Source organism: Oncorhynchus mykiss, chromosome 29, assembly GCF_057628025.1.
Source record: "Oncorhynchus mykiss isolate SJ-2025 chromosome 29, ASM5762802v1, whole genome shotgun sequence".
NCBI lineage: Eukaryota > Metazoa > Chordata > Actinopteri > Salmoniformes > Salmonidae > Oncorhynchus > Oncorhynchus mykiss.
Window position 1 is genome coordinate 13,020,322 of NC_143050.1, and position 17,846 is coordinate 13,038,167.

Here is a 17,846-nt window from a genome sequence, read left to right on the forward strand (position 1 = left end):
CCTCCCCACTCTGAACCCAGGGACAGCAGGAGGGAAGACATTTTACATGTGTTCAATACCATTAGGAGTCCACAAGTGTCACTGCTGAGCCTCAGGAAAATGATGAGTGCTGGTTACTTAAGCTAAGGGCTGCATGGTGTCAGTAGGAGGGAGGCAGCACTTTGAAAAATCTGTGAGGATCCTCTTCAGCAGGTAGACTGCCCCTTCGTCCAGCTTCAGCCATGGATGCACTGTGTGTGCGTGCGTGTGTCTGTGTGTTCAGCTCCTGAACATAGACTCATACTCCCTCACACCAGCCGTTTGAATAAAAACCAAGCAGGAATTCCCTCTGTTAATAACAGAGAACTACATTTTTGTTGTAGCATGAGATGTATGGAGTTGGAACACAGATGAACCTGGAGCTCCCAAAGTCTCTGTACCTGTACCGACATGTACAATACACACCACCTATCACCCTTATGCAATACCACCAGAGACATAGGAAACCTGAACCCTAAACTCCCCATTCCCCTTAGTGGTCTGCTTAGTGGTCTGCTTAGTGGTCTGCTTAGTGGTCTGCTTAGTGGTCTGCTTAGTGGTCTGCCTAGTGGTCTGCTTAGTGGTCTGCTTAGTTTTCTGCATATTGGCCTGCTTAGTGGTCTGCTTAGTGGTCTGCTTAGTGGTCTGCTTAGTGGTCTGCTTAGTGGTCTGCCTAGTGGTCTGCTTAGTGGTCTGCTTAGTTTTCTGCATATTGGCCTGCTTAGTGGTCTGCTTAGTGGTCTGCTTAGAGGCTTGCTTAGTGGTATTCTTAGTGGTCTGCTTAGTGGTCTGCTTAGTGGTCTGCTTAGTGGTCTGCTTAGTGGTCTGCTTAGTGGCTTTCTCAGTGGCCTGCTTAGTGGTCTGCTTAGTGGTCTGCTTAGAGGCTTGCTTAGTGGTATTCTTAGTGGTCTGCTTAGTGGTCTGCTTAGTGGTCTGCTTAGTGGTCTGCTTAGTGGCCTGCTTAGTGGTCTGCTTAGTGGCCTGCTTAGTGGTCTGCTTAGGGGCCTGCATAGTGGCCTGCATAGTGGCCTGCTTAGTGGTCTGCTTAGGGGCCTGCATAGTGGCCTGCTTAGTGGTCTGCTTAGTGGTATGCATAGTGGCCTGCATAGTGGCTTGCATAGTGGCCTGCATAGTGGCCTGCTTTGTGGCGGACTGGCTCTCCGATGCACACCCAGTCAGCAGCTTGGCTAATCAGCAGAACACCAGGAAGGGGTGGAGCTATCAATGAGGTAAAACCTGTCTCCCATGTTGCCTTTGACTGGATAAATAATCATCAAATATGCAGGCCTCATTAACTATTGACGAGGCCAATGTGAAGAGACGCTCCAATAGAGTAGAGGAATCCTCCCTGGGCTGCCACTTCTGCCTCACCTCCCCGCGCTCACATCACCTATCGCCATGGGGACAGGGGTGGGTTGGCACGGGGACGGGCTCTGGGTTTGTCTCTTTTTGTGTTTGTTTGGGAGCTCAGGTCCTCATCACCTTCCACAGTGTGCATGTCAGACAACCACCAATCAGGATAATGGAACTAGGGCCTGAGTCTGAGGCTGGATTGGCTGTCAGAAGGCCTGGGCCCTCTTCTTAATATGACACATGTACAATAGACTGCTCTAATCCCACTGATATTGAATTGCTTCAGACTAGAGGTCGACTGATACCGATACCGATTATTGGAGGACCAAAAAAAGCTGAAACCGATTAATCGGACAATTTTTTAAATGTATTTGTAATAATGACAATTACAACAATACTGAATGAACACTTATTTTAACTTAATATAATACATCAATAAAATCAATTTAGCCTGAAATAAATAATGAAACATGTTCAATTTGGTTTGAATAATGCAAAAACAAAGTGTTGGAGAATAAAGTAAAAGTGCAATATGTGCTATGTAAGAAAGCCAATGTTTAAGTTCCTTGCTCAGAATATGAGAACATATGAAAGTCTTCAATATTCCCAGTTAAGTTAAGTTTTAGATTGTAGTTATTATAGGAATTATAGGACTATTTGTAACGGTCGTCTGATGAAGAAGGATCGGACCAAAGCGCAACGTGGTAAGTGTTCAGGATTTTTATTAACACTGAACATTAGACAAAATAACAAAGTGAGAAACTAAACCGAAACAGCCCATGACACTATTTCCCTCTATACCATTTGTATTTCATTAACCTTTGACTATAGGATGTTCTTCAAGGCACTTTAGTATTGCCAGTTTAACAGTATAGCTTCCGTCCCTCTCCTCGCTCCTCCCTAGGCTTGAACCAGGAACACAACGACAACAGCCACCCTCGAAGCAGTGTTACCCATGCAGAGCAAGGGGAACAACCACTCCAAGTCTCAGAGCAAGTGACATTTGAAATGCTATTAGCGCGCACCCCGCTAACTATCTAGCCATTTCACATCGGTTACACAAGCCTAATCTCGGGAGTTGATAGGCTTGAATTCATAAACAGCGCAATGCTTGACGCACAACGAAGAGCTGTTTGAATGAATGCTTACGAGCCTGCTGCTACCCACCATCGCTCAGTCAGACTGCTCTATCAAATCATAGACTTAGTTATAACATAATAACACACAGAAATACGAGCCTTTAGGTTATTAATATGGTAGAATCCGGAAACTACCATCTTGAAAACAAGACGGAACCGTTCCGTATTTTATCTAAGGGGTGGCATCCATTAGTCTAAATATTCCTGTTACATTGCACAACCTTTAATGTTATTGCATTATTACGTAAAATTCTGGCAAATTAGGCGGCCCAAACTGTTGCATGTACACTGACTCTGCGTGCAATGAACGCAAGAGAAGTGACACAATTTCACCTGGATTTCTTTTAGCTAAATATGCAGGTTTAAAAATATATACTTCTGTGTATTGATTTTAAGAAAGGCATTGATGTTCATGGTTAGGTACACATTGGAGCAACGATACGCACCGCATCGATTAAATGCAACGCAGGACACGCTAGATAAACTAGTGTGTAGTTAACTAGTGATTATGATTGATTGTTTTTTATAAGATAAGTTTAATGCTAGCTAGCAACTTACCTTGGCTTACTGCATTTCTGTAACAGGCAGGCTCCTTGTGAGGCAGGTGGTTAGAGCGTTGGACTAGTTAACTGTAAGGTTGCAAGATTGGTTCCCCCGAGCGGACAAGGTGAAAATCTGTCGTTCTGCCCCTGAACGAGGCAGTTAACCCACCGTTCCTAGGCCGTCATTGAAAATAAGAATGTGTTGTTAACTGACTTGCCTAGTTAAATAAAGATTAAATAAAGGAGTAAAAAAAATAAAAAATCGGTGTCCAAAAATACCGATTTCCGATTGTTATGAAAACTTGAAATCGGCCCTAATTAACCGGCCCTAATTAATCGGCCCTAATTAATCGGTTGACCTCTACTTCAGACATTCAATTGAATAGCTGATGAAGTGATTAAAGATGACTCCAGCATATGGATGGTGTGACCTTGACTCTGCTGTATTTCTTGTTCCACGAGTAGCATGATTCTTTTACCCTGGTGTTGCTGGATAAAATTAAACTGCTTTCAAAAGCCTGAAAACTAATATTCACGCAGTTGATTCGATTTTGATGTCAAAACATATGTATTGTAAATCTGTGGACAGAGAAAAGATGACCGTCTATATGACTCCTAAAACTGCAGAGACAGTCCATGGCTATCTAGAACTGTATGTGTTGACTGGCACATCTGCCTTGAGGCTGTATTCCAACGGACAGTTCATGTCTGGTACAGCACGTAGATGGCCGTAGTCTATCCCTCTAGTCAGGAGTCCTGGCTGACACACTAAATCTAATCACGTTAGTTTGTCACATGCGCCAAATATATTTACATCATTTAGCAGATGCTCATATACAGACCAACTTACAGGAACAGGTAGGGTTGAGTGTCTTGGTCAACAGCACATTGACAGGTGTTTCACCTAGTCAGCTTGGGGATTCGAACCAGCTACCGAAACAGTTGCTGGCCCAACGCTCTTAACCGCTAGGCTACCTGCCGCCCATACAACTGGTGTAGACATTACCATGACATGCTTGTTACGAGCCCTTCCCAACAATCCAGAGGTAAATCAAATAGTAACACAAGGAATACATTAAAATACAAAATAATGGAGCTGTATGTTACTAGAGTTTATAACTACCTCCTCCATATTGCTGTATGTTACTAGAGTTTATAACGACCTGCTCTATATCGCTGTATGTTACTAGAGTTTATAACGACCTGCTCTATATCGCTGTATGTTACTAGAGTTTATAACGACCTCCTCCGTATTGCTGTATGTTACTAGAGTTTATAACAACCTCCTCCGTATTGCTGTATGTTACTAGAGGTTATAACGAACTCCTCCGTATTGCTGTATGTTACTAGAGTTTATAACGACCTCCTCCGTATTGCTGTATGTTACTAGAGTTTATAACGACCTCCTCCGTATTGCTGTATGTTACTAGAGTTTATAACGACCTCCTCCGTATTGCTGTATGTTACTAGAGTTTATAACGACCTCCTCCGTATTGCTGTATGTTATTCTGTTTGTGTTTGTTCTCTACACAGTATTCATAAATGTATACGTTTTTTTGTTTGAGCAGTAAGCCTATCTTATTTTTCTTCTCATTTGTATTTTACTGTCCAGCCAAAGGTCTTGTTTATGGTAAAGTCCTAGAGATGATTTGAAGAAGTTATAGTAATAAATGATCATTCCTATGCGGAATCAAACTAAAGCGCAATGCTCAAGAATTTGTGTGCCAACGCTCTCTTAACATTCTTCCTTCCTTTACCTTTGGAGCAAGGGTAGGGGTTAACGGGGGTCATTGATCAATAATAATCCAATACTTGATACAGTATAAACGATACGTCACACATTGCTTTCTCGGGTTACATGCATTGCCCAGCTAGCAGTTTTTCATATGTGGGATGGGCATAGGGAGGTTTTATATACAGTATGTGGGATGGGCATAGGGAGGTTTTATATATGTGGAATGGGCATAGGGAGGTTTTATATATGTGGGATGGGCATAGGGAGGTTTTATACATGTGGAATGGGCATAGGGAGGTTTTATATATGTGGAATGGGCATAGGGAGGTTTTATATATGTGGAATGGGCATAGGGAGGTTTTATATATGTGGGATGGGCATAGGGAGGTTTTATATATGTGGAATGGGCATAGGGAGGTTTTATATATGTGGAATGGGCATAGGGAGGTTTTATATACAGTATGTGGGATGGGCATAGGGAGGTTTTATATATGTGGAATGGGCATAGGGAGGTTTTATATACAGTATGTGGGATGGGCATAGGGAGGTTTTATATACAGTATGTGGGATGGGCATAGGGAGGTTTTATATATGTGGAATGGGCATAGGGAGGTTTTATATATGTGGAATGGGCATAGGGAGGTTTTATATATGTGGGATGGGCATAGGGAGGCTTTATATACAGTATGTGGGATGGGCATAGGGAGGTTTTATATATGTGGGATGGGCATAGGGAGGTTTTATATACAGTATGTGGGATGGGCATAGGGAGGTTTTATATATGTGGAATGGGCATAGGGAGGTTTTATATACAGTATGTGGGATGGGCATAGGGAGGTTTTATACATGTGGGATGGGCATAGGGAGGTTTTATATACAGTATGTGGGATGGGCATAGGGAAGTTTTATATACAGTATGTGGGATGGGCATAGGGAGGTTTTATACATGTGGGATGGGCATAGGGAGGTTTTATATACAGTATGTGGGATGGGCATAGGGAGGTTTTATATATGTGGAATGGGCATAGGGAGGTTTTATATATGTGGAATGGGCATAGGGAGGTTTTATATATGTGGGATGGGCATAGGGAGGTTTTATATACAGTATGTGGGATGGGCATAGGGAGGTTTTATATACAGTATGTGGGATGGGCATAGGGAGGTTTTATATATGTGGAATGGGCATAGGGAGGTTTTTATATATGTGGGATGGGCATAGGGAGGTTTTATATATGTGGGATGGGCATAGGGAGGCTTTATATATGTGGAATGGGCATAGGGAGGTTTTATATATGTGGGATGGGCATAGGGAGGTTTTATACATGTGGAATGGGCATAGGGAGGTTTTATACATGTGGAATGGGCATAGGGAGGTTTTATACATGTGGGATGGGCATAGGGAGGTTTTATACATGTGGGATGGGCATAGGGAGGTTTTATATACAGTATGTGGGATGGGCATAGGGAGGTTTTATATATGTGGGATGGGCATAGGGAGGTTTTATATATGTGGGAGGGCATAGGGAGGTTTTATATACAGTATGTGGAATGGGCATAGGGAGGTTTTATATATGTGGGATGGGCATAGGGAGGTTTTATATATGTGGGATGGGCATAGGGAGGTTTTATATATGTGGAATGGGCATAGGGAGGTTTTATATATGTGGGATGGGCATAGGGAGGTTTTATACATGTGGAATGGGCATAGGGAGGTTTTATATATGTGGAATGGGCATAGGGAGGTTTTATACATGTGGAATGGGCATAGGGAGGCTTTATATATGTGGGATGGGCATAGGGAGGTTTTATATATGTGGGATGGGCATAGGGAGGTTTTATATATGTGGGATGGGCATAGGGAGGTTTTATATATGTGGAATGGGCATAGGGAGGTTTTATATATGTGGGATGGGCATAGGGAGGTTTTATATATGTGGGATGGGCATAGCGAGGTTTTATATATGTGGAATGGGCATAGGGAGGTTTTATATATGTGGGATGGGCATAGGGAGGTTTTATATACAGTATGTGGGATGGGCATAGGGAGGTTTTATATATGTGGAATGGGCATAGGGAGGTTTTATATATGTGGAATGGGCATAGGGAGGTTTTATATATGTGGGATGGGCATAGGGATGTTTTATACATGTGGGATGGGCATAGGGAGATTTTATATATGTGGGATGGGCATAGGGAGGTTTTATATATGTGGGATGGGCATAGGGAGGTTTTATATATGTGGAATGGGCATAGGGAGGTTTTATATATGTGGGATGGGCATAGGGAGGTTTTATATATGTGGAATGGGCATAGGGAGGTTTTATATATGTGGGATGGGCATAGGGAGGTTTTATTCATGTGGGATGGGCATTGGGAGGTTTTATATACAGTATGTGGGATGGGCATAGGGAGGTTTTATATATGTGGGATGGGCATAGGGAGGTTTTATATATGTGGAATGGGCATAGGGAGGTTTTATATATGTGGGATGGGCATAGGGAGGTTTTATATATGTGGGATGGGCATAGGGAGGTTTTATATATGTGGAATGGGCATAGGGAGGTTTTATATATGTGGAATGGGCATAGGGAGGTTTTATATATGTGGGATGGGCATAGGGAGGTTTTATATATGTGGAATGGGCATAGGGAGGTTTTATGTATGTGGAATGGGCATAGGGAGGTTTTATATATGTGGAATGGGCATAGGGAGGTTTTATATATGTGGAATGGGCATAGGGAGGTTTTATATATGTGGGATGGGCATAGGGAGGTTTTATATACAGTATGTGGGATGGGCATAGGGAGGTTTTATATATGTGGAATGGGCATAGGGAGGTTTTATATATGTGGGATGGGCATAGGGAGGTTTTATACATGTGGAATGGGCATAGGGAGGTTTTATATATGTGGAATGGGCATAGGGAGGTTTTATATATGTGGGATGGGCGTAGGGAGGTTTCAGCAGTTTGAGTTGAGTGTGTGGCCATATGGAGACTGACTTCTTCTGGGCATCAATGGGTCGGCCCCACCTCTCCCTCTCTCCGTCTCTCTCACTGTCTTTCCCTCGTTCTCACTGTGCTGGCACACTGGCAGCCTCTCTCTCCCTGGGATATGCAGGCCTCTCAAACATGAGTAATTGATGAATTGTATGCAATATGCAAATGTGAATGCATAAATCTCCTGACTGACAGCTTAATTTATGTGAGCCTTTAAGAATGCAGGATTAGATTTTAATTAAATATTTTCAAAGGCACCCTGACTTGTAATATTTTTTTTTTTTGCAGTCTGCCATCTTTGTTGCTGTTAAAACAATTTCCCATTTAACATTTTAGAAATCAGATTTTTGTTAGGCCCGTTCTCCAACCACTTCACACTGTCCCTACCACCACCAGCCTCCACAAGTTTGTGTCAGACAAATGTCTTTGTTTGAAGTTAACACAAGTGGTTAGTGCAGCATGTTGCCATCCACTCACAACAAAGCTCTCCACAGATATTGGCCAACACTCTCTGGCTTTTGTCATTGAGAAGAGTGGGTGGAGTCATCAGTCATAATGAGAGGATGTTCTTCCTGGAGTAGCAGGTTAACCCAGACTCTGGCTCAGGCCACATCCTGTATTGTCGCTGCAAGACGAGCAGGTATCTGATTACTTTGAATATTTAATTAACCGGTTTGAAAAATGTCAAGGGCACGTTTGCGACATTTTCGTTTGGACTAGAAATTGCTTAGTAACCCACTTTAAGTCGTCTCCAGGAGAGGCAGTGATGCCGCCTGAGAGTTGAGGGTAATGATTGGACGAGATCATTGCCAGGGTTTTTCTTTTCTGGTGAGTGAAACGTGCGGGAACGTGTGAATGACTTTTCACAGCCATCTGTTCCTTCTGCCCGGTGGAATCCTCTAAGGGCGTGTGTGTGTGTGTGTGTGTGTGTGTGTGTGTGTGTGTGTGTGTGTGCGCCTTTGCTTCAGAGAGGGCAAACATGGAGGTGCATAGCAGCTGGAATGGGTATTATGCCCACCAATGAGGCTGTTTGTGGTTCAGTATTCCCGGTCGGTGTGAGTGCATCTGGATGTGAGGGGAGATGCTCTGCAGTACCACCTAGCTGACTCCTAGTGTATGGTGGACAGGGGGAACATGTGGGCTTGAAAATCATATTCAGCATTTCTACATTCTTTTTTTGTAAATATGGAAAAGTAAACGCTGTTAGGAAACATAACACTTTCACTACTGCAAATATATGGAAGTCAAGTATTTAACCCCAAAACATTGTCTTTGTAATTACATAAATCATTTGGAGCAATATAAAATCAATCCACAGTTTGATTGAATACCGGCACAAGTTTCTACCTCCATGGCTGAAGCAGAGCATAAAGGTTCACACAGGACATGGAGGGACCGGGCTCTGCAGAACTCTATTGATCTACAGTGTATCTCATTTAGGCCCTTTGTTGCATTGGGACATTTGATGTAGATTCTGCTCTTGGAGTCAGAGCAAAGTTGGTCAGCAGGACCAGCTTATACAAGGAAGCCCCTGCTGCCAGCTTGGAAAGAGTGTCAGGAACACACTGCTCAGTGGGGCCAAATAAGAAAATAGTTCCAGTCTCCTGAGGGAAAAGGCCAAGTTGGCACACAATCGCCCCGCAAAAGAAATGACACGGGTGAGCGAGAGGGGAATAAGTCGGCCACTCCACACAACAACAAAAAAGGACAATTTCTTTACTTCCATTCCTTTACTTCAACAATCAGCTATGTGTATGGAAAACAACCCACCCTCCAAAGGAAGCCCTCTCTCATTTAAGCTATGTGTATGGAAAACAACCCACCCTCCAAAGGAAGCCCTCTCTCATTTAAGATGTTGAAGGAAACGTCTGGTTAATCTGCTCAAAAGGTTTCAACAGTGTTTTATAAATCCCCTTCCTCTCCGGAAGTTTCCACACGTTATCGGAACATTCTGGTTATTAATGGGTTCTCAAGAGACTCTCTTTTTGAGGGACACAAACCAAACATAACATTCTCATAATTTGGTTTATGCATTATTAGGCCCCTAAGAAAGTAGAGTAGTCTGCAAATGATAGTGTAGTTTGTTTTAAACAAATATAAACTTCCCTGTAATGTTATGGCAAAATGGTGGCCAATTTGATTAAAAGGTAATTTATTTAAGTATGACATTAATTGCACTGAGCACATCAGAAACATTTAATTGTCATTTTAGCTAATTATCTTCTCTCCAGTGAATTAGTCTCATCTTCAGTATCAGGTGTTCCGCTTATGTCATCATCATTTACCAGTGTGATGGAAGACACAGGTGGAAGGGACCTCCGTTTTCCTATAAGCCATAAATTACAAGACCGAATATATGAATAACGTATCTGAAGTAGTTCTTTCTGTGTCATATACAGTAGGCCTGCACTGTATTACAACACCCTTGTCTGTGAATTTACTGTAGAGGTGGTTGTTCCTGCACTTCTGGGCAGTTAGACAAATTACTACCCCATAATATTGTCTCCATGGCAACAGTAACTGATGACCTAATAAATACCTTTATCGTATTTTGAAGTTAATTACAACACTTGGACATGTAAGGCCGGCTTATGTAGTCACATCTATTCATTCTCTATTATTGTAAAGTCTATGCATACTCCTAGAAAATGTTAAGGGCCAAGGTAACTCAAGGACGAAAATAAACAATCCCATCCTCCCCCCAACAAAAAAAGATTGTATGTGAGTATGTACAGGATATCTGAATATGAATGTACTCAGTACTCAGAAAACCCAATCATCTTTAATGTATGAAAATGAAATAAGCAAAGACTGAAAACCCGGAACCTTCATAGTGGCTTAATTACACTGTTTAAAAACAGTGGGCCCTGCTCTATGGTGAGCTGACAGGACTCTGCTCTTTGGTGAGCTGACAGGACTCTGCTCTATGGTGAGCTGACAGGACCCTGCTCTATTAGTGGTCTGACAGGACCCTGCTCTATGGTGGTCTGACAGGACCCTGCTCTATGGTGAGCTGACAGGACTCTGCTCTATGGTGAGCTGACAGGACCCTGCTCTATGGTGAGCTGACAGGACCCTGCTCTATGGTGAGCTGACAGGACCCTGCTCTATGGTGAGCTGACAGGACCCTGCTCTATGGTGAGCTGACAGGACCCTGCTCTATGGTGGCCTGACAGGACCCTGCTCTATGGTGAGCTGACAGGACCCTGCTCTATGGTGGCCTGACAGGACCCTGCTCTATGGTGAGCTGACAGGACCCTGCTCTATGGTGAGCTGACAGGACTCTGCTCTATGGTGAGCTGACAGGACCCTGCTCTATGGTGAGCTGACAGGACTCTGCTCTATGGTGAGCTGACAGGACCCTGCTCTATGGTGAGCTGACAGGACCCTGCTCTATGGTGAGCTGACAGGACCCTGCTCTATGGTGGTCTGACAGGACCCTGCTCTATGGTGAGCTGACAGGACCCTGCTCTATGGTGAGCTGACAGGACCCTGCTCTATGGTGGTCTGACAGGACCCTGCTCTATGGTGAGCTGACAGGACCCTGCTCTATGGTGAGCTGACAGGACCCTGCTCTATAGTGGCCTGACAGGACCCTGCTCTATGGTGAGCTGACAGGACTCTGCTCTATGGTGAGCTGACAGGACCCTGCTCTATGGTGAGCTGACAGGACCCTGCTCTATGGTGAGCTGACAGGACCCTGCTCTATGGTGAGCTGACAGGACTCTGCTCTATGGTGAGCTGACAGGACCCTGCTCTATGGTGAGCTGACAGGACCCTGCTCTATGGTGAGCTGACAGGACCCTGCTCTATGGTGAGCTGACAGGACCCTGCTCTATGGTGAGCTGACAGGACCCTGCTCTATGGTGGCCTGACAGGACCCTGCTCTATGGTGAGCTGACAGGACCCTGCTCTATGGTGGCCTGACAGGACCCTGCTCTATGGTGAGCTGACAGGACCCTGCTCTATGGTGAGCTGACAGGACTCTGCTCTATGGTGAGCTGACAGGACCCTGCTCTATGGTGAGCTGACAGGACCCTGCTCTATGGTGAGCTGACAGGATCCTGTGATTCATGTTGAGTTCTCTTTTTGCTTTCTTTTTTTTCCACGCTTGGCTGTTCATAGTTTTTAATTAGATTAGTAAGGTGACAATTGTGAGTGCTGTGCAATTTCTAAACGTAGCTCAAGCAGACAGCCAACAAGTCATGAGGGGTATGACTGTGGGAGGGGGGGGGGGGGGGGGGATGAGGGAATGAGGATGGAACGGGGTGAAGAGGGTTAAGGGTGAGTGCAGAAGGGGGTGTGATCATTGCTGCCACCTCCCTGGTGTAACAGATTGAGGGTCACATGAAGTTTATCATCGATTGGAATTGCAGGCCAGTCAATAGAGAATATTGCACACAGTGGAGTACTGTAGCAGAGCTCCTAGTTCTGCCGTACTGTAGCAGAGCTCCTAGTTCTGCTGTGCTGTAGCAGAGCTCACTAGTTCTGCTGTACTGTAGCAGAGCTCACTAGTTCTGCTGGACTGTAGCAGAGCTCCTAGTTCTGCCGTACTGTAGCAGAGCTCCTAGTTCTGCCGTACTGTAGCAGAACTCCTAGTTCTGCCGTACTGTAGCAGAGCTCCTAGTTCTGCCGTACTGTAGCAGAGCTCACTAGTTCTGCTGTACTGTAGCAGAGCTCCTAGTTCTGCTGTACTGTAGCAGAGCTCCTAGTTCTGCTGTACTGTAGCAGAGCTCCTAGTTCTGCTGTGCTGTAGCAGAGCTCCTAGTTCTGCCGTACTGTAGCAGAGCTCACTAGTTCTGCTGTACTGTAGCAGAGCTCACTAGTTCTGCTGTACTGTAGCAGAGCTCCTAGTTCTGCTGGACTGTAGCAGAGCTCACAAGTTCTGCTGTACTGTAGCAGAGCTCACTAGTTCTGCTGTACTGTAGCATAGCTCCTAGTTCTGCTGTACTGTAGCAGAGCTCCTAGTTCTGCTGTACTGTAGCAGAGCTCACTAGTTCTGCTGTACTGTAGCAGAGCTCCTAGTTCTGCTGTACTGTAGCAGAGCTCCTAGTTCTGCTGTACTGTAGCAGAGCTCCTAGTTCTGCTGTGCTGTAGCAGAGCTCACTAGTTCTGCTGTACTGTAGCAGAGCTCACTAGTTCTGCTGTACTGTAGCAGAGCTCACTAGTTCTGCTGTACTGTAGCAGAGCTCCTAGTTCTGCTGGACTGTAGCAGAGCTCACTAGTTCTGCCGTACTGTAGCAGTTCAGTCACTTTCGGTAATCTGGGTCATTTTCTGTGGAAGACCAATAAACTGTTCCTTGACAAACACCTAATGTTCAGGGCTGTGTAACTGACCCATGTCAATAAGTTACTATTTAATAAAATAAAAAAAAGTTTTTAAGTTACTTTATTTTCTATTGAGGTGAGTGACTCCTCCAACTAGAGTCCTTGGCTCCTCTGACTGTGAATGTTCAGGTGAATCAGGTGTTCAGGTGAAATAAACCCGCCAGAGAAAAGAGAAGAACAAGACATTAAAGGGGAATGAACAAACAGCTGAATCGAAATGGTCTGTTGTGGCAGCTTGTGAGTGAATGCCTTTGTGTTGAACAGAGAGAGTGGGGCACGGCGAACGAGAGAGAGAGAGACGGACGCTTCACAGCCAATGGGCTTTGTTCTAATGGCAACACTCTGTTTGGAACACTGATAAGAGCCTTCCATTTGTCTCTCCAATGTTTTTTTTCTTTCTGTCCTCTGTTCTCCGTTCAAGTCTTCTCTGCGTCTTTTGTACTTTAAAGCGGATCCCAGGCCAGCCAAGTGTAGTGGCATCTGGAGCATCTAGTGCAGCTTTTTCAACCACAGTCTCTGAAGACTACTCTGATTTGTTCCCATATTGAACACCCCCCCTCCTTTTACTTGTATGCTGATTGCTCTGTGGTCTTGTTTGTGTTTGTAGCCATTGCAATATTAATGAAATACAGAATGAGGCAACAACACAGCGTTTTTGTTGTTGTTATTGTTCCTGGACGCTGGCCAATGGTATGCCGCGCTGGAATTAGCATTTTTCTTTTCAAGCCCCCCCCCCCCCCCCATAGCCTACTTCATTCAGCCTGTCACATACATGTCTGTCTCTGCGACAGAAACACCCTATCAGTCCAGTACACTCTTTAAGGGTCTACTGTTAGGAAGTGAGGAAGGGCGTGTGTGTGTGTGTGTGTGTGTGTGTGTGTGTGTGTGTGTGTGTGTGTGTGTGTGTGTGTGTGTGTGTGTGTGTGTGTGTGTGTGTGTGTGTGTGTGTGTGTGTGTGTGTGTGTGTGTGTGTGTGTGAGGGGTTGTGAAACGTAAGGAACGGTTTGACTAGCTTCTCACTTCCTGACCCCAGAGGGAAGGAATCTTAGTCTGATGTTACAGCGTCAGACACCAAACCCTGAAACAATGTGTCTGAATGCTGGCGACCCCTTATCAGATATGGCCTTGCTGGAATATGCTATGTCCCCTGTGCACTTCAAGGCATATGTGTTTGAGGTGATTATTATCAAGCTTTTGTGTGTGTCCTGTGTTATCAGTGGAGAGGATCTCTGTCTACCTGCTGTCTCTGTCTAATCCCCCCATAGTGGGACGGGGACGGGGGGGATGGGAGGACAAGCGTACAGGAGGATGAGGGGACGGGAGGATGGGGGGACAGGAGGATGAGGGGACGGGAGGATGGGGGACAGGAGGATGAGGGGATGGGAGGATGGGGCGACAGGAGGATGATGGGACGGGAGGATGGTGGGATGGGAGGACGAGGGGACGGGAGGATGGGGAGATGGGAGGATGAGGGGACGGGAGGATGGGGGGACAGGAGGACGAGGGGACGGGAGGATGGGGGGATAGGAGGACGAGGGGACGAGAGGATGGGGAGATGGGAGGACGAGGGGACGGGAGGATGGGGGGATGGGAGGACGAGGGGACGGGAGGATGGGGGGACAGGAGGACGAGGTGACGGGAGGATGGGGGGATGGGAGGACGAGGGGATGGGGTGATGGGAGGACGAGGGGACAGAAGGATGAGGGGACGGGAGGAAGAGGGGACGGGAGGATGGGAGGACGAGGGGATGGGAGGATGGGGGACAGGAGGACGAGGGGACGGGAGGAGGGGGGGATGGGAGGGCGAGGGGACGGGAGGATGGGGGGATGGGAGGACGAGGGGACGGGAGGATGGGGGGACAGGAGGACGAGGGGACGGGAGGATGGGGTGATGGGAGGACGAGGGGACGGGAGGAGGGGGGGACAGGAGGACGAGGGGAGGGGAGGATGGGGGGATGGGAGGACGAGGGGATGGGAGGATGGGGGGACAGGAGGACGAGGGGACGGGAGGATGGGAGGACGAGGGGACGGGAGGATGGGGGGATGGGAGGACGAGGGGACGGGAGGATGGGGGGACAGGAGGACGAGGGGACGAGGGGACGGGAGGATGAGGGGATGGGAGGACGGGGTGATGGGAGGACGAGGGTACGGGAGGATGGGGGGATGGGAGGACGAGGGGATGGGGTGATGGGAGGACGAGGGGACAGAAGGATGAGGGGACGGGAGGAAGAGGGGACGGGAGGATGGGGGGATGGGAGGACGAGGGGATGAGGGGGTGGGAGGATGGGTGGATGGGAGGACGAGGGGACGGGAGGATGGGGGGATGGGAGGACGAGGGGATTGGGTGATGGGAGGACGAGGGGACGGGAGGATGAGGGGACGGGAGGAAGAGGGGACAGGAGGGCGAGGGGACGGGAGGACGGGAGGAAGGGGGGATGGGGGACAAGAGGACGAGGGGACGGGGGGACAGGAGGAAGAAGGGACAGGGGACGGGAGGAAGAGGGGACGGGGGACAGGAGGAAGAGGGGACAGGAGGACGAGGGGACGGGGGGACAGGAGGACAGGGGGTGACAAATATATGCTGGTGTGAGTGACGAGAGGAGGTGACTAATATTGTTAAGGTATTATGAGGCTTCAAATATCTGAAAAAGATGGAATAACATAGTGGGGTTTTATAGGCTTGTCGAGTGTGTTTCACATAAGTATGAAATATGACCAGCGCAACAATAATTAATATAAATTAGACTAGCAATTATCCTGGAAATATCTGAATTTCTTTCGTTTTTAGATTTTTTACATTTATTTTTATTTCACCTTTATTTAACCAGGTAGGCCAGTTGAGAACAAGTTCTCATTTACAACTGTGACCTGGCCAAGATAAAGCAAAGCAGTGCGACACAAACAACAACACAGAGTTACACATGGAATAAACAAGCGTACAGTCAATAATACAATAGAAAAAAAAGAAAGTCTCTATACAGTATGTGCAAATGGCGTGGGGAGGTAAGGCAATAAATAGGCCATAGTAGCGAAGTAATTACAGTTTAGCAAATTAACACTGGAGTGATAGATGAGCAGATGATGATGTGCAAGTAGAAATACTGGTGTGCAAAAGAGCAGAAAAGTAAATAAAAACAATATAGGGATAGAATGAGGTGGGAGGTAGATTGGGTGGGCTATTTACAGATGGACTATGTACAGCTGCAGCGATCGGTTAGCTGTTTAACGTTAGTGAGGGAAATATAAGTCTCCAGCTTCAGCGATTTTTGCAATTTGTTCCAATCATTGGCAGCAGAGAACTGGAAGGAAAGGCAGCCAAATTAGGTGTTGGCTTTGCGGATGACTAGTGAGATATACCTACTGGAGCGCGTGCTACACGTGGGTGTTGTTATCGTGACCGGTGACCTGAGATAAGGCGGAGCTTTACCTAACAAAGACTTATAGATGACCTGGAGCCTGTGGGTCTGGCGACGAATATGTAGCGAGGGCCAGCCGACTAGAGCATACAGGTCGCAGTGGTGTGTGGTTTAAGGGGCTTTGGTGACAAAACAGATGGCACTGTGATAGACTGCATCCAGTTTGCTCAATAGAGTATTGGAACCTATTTTGTAAATGACATCGCTGAAGTTGAGGATTGGTAGGATAGTCAGTTTTACGGGGATATGTTTGGCGGCGTGAGTGAAGGAGGCTTTGTTGCGAAATAGGAAGTTGATTCTAGATTTGATTTTGGATTGGAGATGTTTAAGAGTAGCAATCCCGGATCTGGGAGTGTAATCATCGCCTCAAACGAATTAGCATAACGCAGCGGACATAATTACCCCAAGAAAATTTTCCTATTCATGAAAATCACAAATGAAATATATTGAGACACAGCTTAGCCTTTTGTTAATCACACTGTCATCTCAGATTTTCAAAATATGCGTTACAGCCAACGCTAGACAAGCATTTGTGTAAGTTTATCATGGCATAATGCTATGCTAGGCTCTGCTGGCAGCAGGCAACATTTTCACGAAAATAAGAAAAGCAATCAAATTAAATCATTTACCTTTGAAGAACTTCGGATCTTTTCACTCAGGAGACTCCCAGTTAGATAGCAAATGTTCCTTTTTTCCAAAAATATTTTTTTTTGAAGGCGAAATAGCTCCCGTTTGTTCATCATGCACGGCTGAGAAATCGACCGGAAAATGCTACCACTACAACTTTTTTCCAAATTAGCTCCATAATATCGACAGAAACATGGCAAACGTTGTTTAGAATCAAACCTCAAGGTGTTTTTAACATATATATTTGATAATATGTCCGTCGAGGCAATTGGTTTCTCATAAGAAGCGATTGGAAAAATGGCTACCTCAGTATTTTACGCAAGATTTTCTGCGGGAGACACCATGTGACCACTTGCTAAATGTGGTCCCTTACGGCTATTCTTCAACAGAAATGCGGAAAAAGACGTCACAATGCTGTAGACACCTTGGGGAATACGTAGGAAACGTAAGCTCATTCGTAGCTCATTCACAGCCATATAAGGAGTCATTGGCATGAGGCGGTTTCAAAAAATGCGGCACTTTCTGATTGGATTTTTTTTTGTTGTTTCGCCTGTAACATCAGTTCTGTTGCACTCACAGACAATATCTTTGCAGTTTTGGAAACGTCAGAGTGTTTTCTATCCAAAGCCGTCAATTATATGCATAGTCGAGCATCTTTTCGTGACAAAATATCTTGTTTAAAACGGGAACG

At 45.8% G+C, this 17,846-nt stretch overlaps 1 protein-coding gene across 1 annotated transcript in view; it reads left to right on the forward strand.

Moving 5' to 3' along the window:
- Positions 1–17,846, forward strand: part of LOC110510172 (dachshund homolog 2) — a gene marked incomplete at its 3' end in the record, with an annotated part of 232,295 nt that overhangs the window by 94,742 nt on the left and 119,707 nt on the right. The window lies entirely within an intron of this gene.